We start from the raw sequence: 5,000 nt of genomic DNA, 5'->3' as shown, positions 1-5,000 counted from the left end.
GCCGGGCGGGCCCAGCGACACGAAGAGAGTGGGGGGGGGGGTCGGAGGGAGTGGCACTGGGGAGAGAGGGGTGGGGGAGAGAGTGCCCCCCCCCCCCCCCCATTAGGGGCGAGTTTATGCAGTCATCAGAGTTTATACCTAACCTCATGATGCTTTATTAGCCGGATAGGCTGTCTGACCTCGCCCCCAGTCCCTACTCCTTCCACTGGATTCTTCTTATACCCTCTTTTTCTTCGTGCCCCCCCCCCACGCAGGGAGGGTTCCAAGAGGGAGGAGGGAGGGAGGGAGTCCCGGGGCCGTGAGAGAGAGAGAGCCTCATTAGCTGCTAGGTTCACCTCATTAGCTGCTAGCTAACGCGTCAGACCTTTTACATTCTTTAGAGGATTGAAACCTCAGGGCCTTTAACCCCCGTTCACCGTTTACACTCAACGATCCTTCCGAACAAAACCCTTACACATCTGTCCGTCCAACTGACCCCCGAGATACCTAACACGCAGATTAACACGTCAGCGGTGATCGGCGTGTCATAGAGGAGTCACAAAGACGGGCAAAATAGAGTGGTTGAATAAAAAATACTCACTCAATTGGCCGTGATTTAACGTAGCACACAATGATGCAAAGCCCATGCAAAGTCCAGTGGCCCAAGCAAACAAATAAGATAGATCTGGCTCGGCGTTCCTCATCTCCACATCGTCACCCAGCACGCCGACGCCCAATAACAATTCCCCCGCAAATTGTGCACCTCGAGCGGCAGTACTTTAAACGGCGCCGTCTTCGGCGTGGACGGCATGAACCAAGTCGGCAAGCATCGTCACCCAGCACACAGACGTCCACTAACAATTCCTCCCCCCTGCAAATTGCGCGCCGCGAACGGCAGTACTTTCAAGTATGCCGCCTTCGGCGGGGACATCGTGAACCAAATCGGCAGGCAGGCGTCGTCAGCCGGTCGACCGACCCCCAGTTGCATTGCCCCAACGGCCATTGTGCACTTCGAACAGAACAGTGCTTTTAAAATATTCCGCCTGCCGCGTGTACATCATGAAACAAATGGAAAGGACGAACCGGGCGTGCAACCGATGCACGGAGAGTGACAGGTCGTCAAGCAAGTCCGTGGCAATCCGTCGGCCGACTCGGCCGCGGCCAGCAGAGGCGTTTTGGCCCGGGCGCGCCGAACTTTGCGCGCCCTCGGTATGCGTAACACTAGCACATGCCTTCAAAACTCACTACAAAATAACCCCAAAGTATGCCGCCTTCCCCGTGGGCCTTGTTACCAATATCTTGCCCTGCTTCCTGATGCCCTTATGGGGTCGGCTCTGTTCTTGCAGAACCCTCAGGTGGTGCAGAGTCTGGGCCATTTTATCAATATCTTGCCCTGATTCCTGATGCCCTTATGGGGTCGGCTCTGTTCTTGCAGAACCCTGAGGTGGTGCAGAGTCTGCGCCTTGTTATCAATATCTTGCCCTGCTTCCTGAAACCCTTATGGGGTTGGTTCTGTTACAAAACCCTCAGGTGGTGCAGAGTCTGGGCCACTTTATAAATAACTCTGCCTGCATTAGGGTCAGGGTTAGGGTTAGGGTTAGGGTTAGGGTTAGGGTTAGGGTTAGGGTTAGGGTTAGGGTTAGGGTTAGGGTTAGGGTTAGGGTTAGGGTTAGGGTTAGGGTTAGGGGTAGGGGTAGGGGTAGGGGTAGCGGTAGGGGTAGGGGTAGGGGTAGGGGTAGTTTGAACTACTGCCGCTCCAGGCGCGCACTGTGCGTGGGTAATTTTCAGTGGGCGTCGGTGTGCTGGGTGACGATGCCGCCCAGACTCTGCACCACCTGAGGGATCTGCAAGAACAGAGCCGAACCCGCAAGGGTATCGGGAAGCAGGGCAAGATATTGATAACAAGGCCCAGACTCTGCACCACCCGAGGGTTCTGCAAGAACAGAGCCGACCCCATAAGGGTATCAGGAAGCAGGGTGAGATAGTGACACCATTTGTAAAACCGGCAAATCCCACCCAGGAAACATTGCAAAAATTGGCCTCTAATGCTGGAACGTGGGTAAAGCCAAACAAACACGACACGTTTTAAAAGAACGTTACTAAAACAGCCTGGGATATGCCCATGACAAAGGATAGGCCGAACCTCACCAGAAAAAAAGAGAGGGAGACCACGGCAGAGCTGAGGGATAAACATGAGATGGTGATAAAACCAGCAGACGAGGGGAGCAGTAGGGTTACAAATTAATGTCAATATGGGGCCTGCTCCCACTGGGTAATAGACAAAAACATAGAACAGGGTGACAGGAGAGACTGGATAGCACAGAGGATAACCCGTGAGCGAAATAATGGGGTGTATGCAGTTCAATGTAAGGAGTGTACCTTACGGTACATAGGGGAAACAGGTAAAACAGCCTCAGCGGTGATCGACGTGTCAAAGAGGAGTCACAAAGACGGGCAAAATAAAGTGGTTGATTATAGACAATAGACAATAGACAATAGGTGCAGGAGTCGGCCATTCAGCCCTTCGAGCCAGCACCGCCATTCAATGCGATCATGGCTGATCACTCTCAATCAGTACCCCGTTCCTGCCTTCTCCCCATACCCCCTCACTCCGTTATCCTTAAGAGCTCTATCCAGCTCTCTCTTGAAAGCATCCAACGAACTGGCCTCCACTGCCTTCTGAGGCAGAGAATTCCACACCTTCACCACTCTCTGACTGAAAAGGTTCTTCCTCATCTCCGTTCTAAATGGCCTACCCCTTATTCTTAAACGGTGGCCCCTTGTTCTGGACTCCCCCAACATTGGGAACATGTTTCCTGCCTCTAATGTGTCCAATCCCCTAATTATCGTATATGTTTCAATAAGATCCCCCCTCATTCTTCTAAATACCAGTGTATACAAGCCCAATCGCTCCAGCCTTTCAACATACGACCGTCCCGCCATTCCGGGAATTAACCTAGTGAACCTACGCTGCACGCCCTCCATAGCAAGAATATCCTTCCTCAAATTTGGAGACCAAAACTGCACACAGTACTCCAGGTGCGGTCTCACCAGGGCCCGCTACAACTGTAGAAGGACCTCTTTGCTCCTATACTCAACTCCTCTGGTTACGAAGGCCAACATTCCATTGGCTTTCTTCACTGCCTGCTGTACCTGCATGCTTCCTTTCATTGACTGATGCACTAGGACATCCAGATCTCGTTGAACTCCCCCTCCTCCTAACTTGACACCATTCAGACAATAATCTGCCTTTCTACTCTTACTTCCAAAGTGAATAACCTCGCACTTATCTACATTAAACTGCATCTGCCATGTATCCGCCCACTCACACAACCTGTCCAAGTCATCCTGCAGCCTTATTGCATCTTCCTCACAATTCACACTACCCTCCAGCTTAGTATCATCTGCAAATTTGCTAATGGTACTTTTAATCCCTCCGTCTAAGTCATTAATGCATATCGTAAATAGCTGGGGTCCCAGCACCGAACCTTGCGGTACCCCACTGGTCACTGCCTGCCATTCCGAGAGGGACCCATTTATACCCACTCTTTGCTTTCCGTCTGTCAACCAATTTTCTATCCATGTCAGTACCCTACCCCCAATACCACGTGCCCTAATTTTGCCCACTAATCTCCTATGTGGGAGCTTGTCGAAGGCTTTCTGAAAGTCGAGGTACACCACGTCCACTGACTCTCCCCTGTCAATTTTCCTAGTTACATCCTCAAAACATTCCAGTAGATTTGTCAAGCATGATTTCCCCTTCGTAAATCCATGCTGACTCGCAATGATCCTGTTACTGCTATCCAAATGCTCAGCAATTTCGTCTTTTCTAATTGACTCCAGCATCTTCCCCACCACTGATGTCAGACTAACTGGTCTATAATTACCCGTTTTCTCTCTCCCTCCCTTCTTAAAAAGTGGGATAACATTTGCTATCCTCCAATCCACAGGAACTGATCCTGAATCTATATAGAACATTGAAAAATGATCTCCAATGCTTCCACTATTTCTAGAGCCACCTCCTTAGGTACCCTGGGATGCAGACCATCAGGCCCTGGGGATTTATCAGCCTTCAGTCCCATCAGTCTACCCAAAACCATTTCCTGCCTAATGTGGATTTCCTTCAGTTCCTCCATCACCCTAGGTTCTCCGGCCCCTAGAACATTTGGGAGATTGTGTGTATCTTCCTCAGTGAAGACAGACCCAAAGTAACGGTTTAACTCGTCTGCCATTTCTTTGTTCCCCATAATAAATTCCCCCGTTTCTGTCTTCAAGGGACCCACATTTGCCTTGACTATTTTTTTCCTCTTCACGTACCTAAAAAAACTTTTGCTATCCTCCTTTATATTATTGGCTAGTTTACCCTCGCACCTCATCTTTTCTCCCCGCATTGCCTCTTTAGTTAACTTTTGTTGCTCTTTAAAAGAGTCCCAATCCTCTGTCTTCCCACTCTTCTTTGCTATGTTATACCTCCTCTCCTTAATTTTTATGCTGTCCCTGACTTCCCTTGTCAGCCACAGGTGTCTCTTACTCCCCTTAGAGTCTTTCCACCTCTTTGGAATAAATTGATCCTGCAACCTCTGCATTATTCCTGGAATACCTGCCATTGCTGTTCTACCGTCTTCCCTGCTAGGGCCTCCTTCCAGTCAATTTTGGCCAGCTCCCGCCTCATGCCTCTGTAATCCCCTTTGCTATACTGTAATACAGACACTTCCGATTTTCCCTTCTACCTTTCCATTTGCAGAGTAAAACTTATCGTGTTGTGATCACTGCCTCCTAACGGCTCTTTTACCTCTAGTCCCCTTATCAGATCAGGATCATTAAAAACACTCACTCTATTGGCCGTGATTTAACCTAGCACACAGTGTTGCAAAGCCCACGCAAAGTCCAGTGGGCCAAGCAAACAAATAAGATAGATCTGGCTCGGCGTTCCACATCTCCACATCGTCACCCAGCACGCCGACGCCCATTAACAATTCCCCCGCAAATTGTGCACCTCGAGCGGCAGTACTTTAAACGGC

This window comes from Rhinoraja longicauda, unplaced genomic scaffold (genome assembly GCF_053455715.1).
Source record: "Rhinoraja longicauda isolate Sanriku21f unplaced genomic scaffold, sRhiLon1.1 Scf000849, whole genome shotgun sequence".
NCBI lineage: Eukaryota > Metazoa > Chordata > Chondrichthyes > Rajiformes > Arhynchobatidae > Rhinoraja > Rhinoraja longicauda.
Note: the sequence above shows the minus strand (reverse complement) of the source record.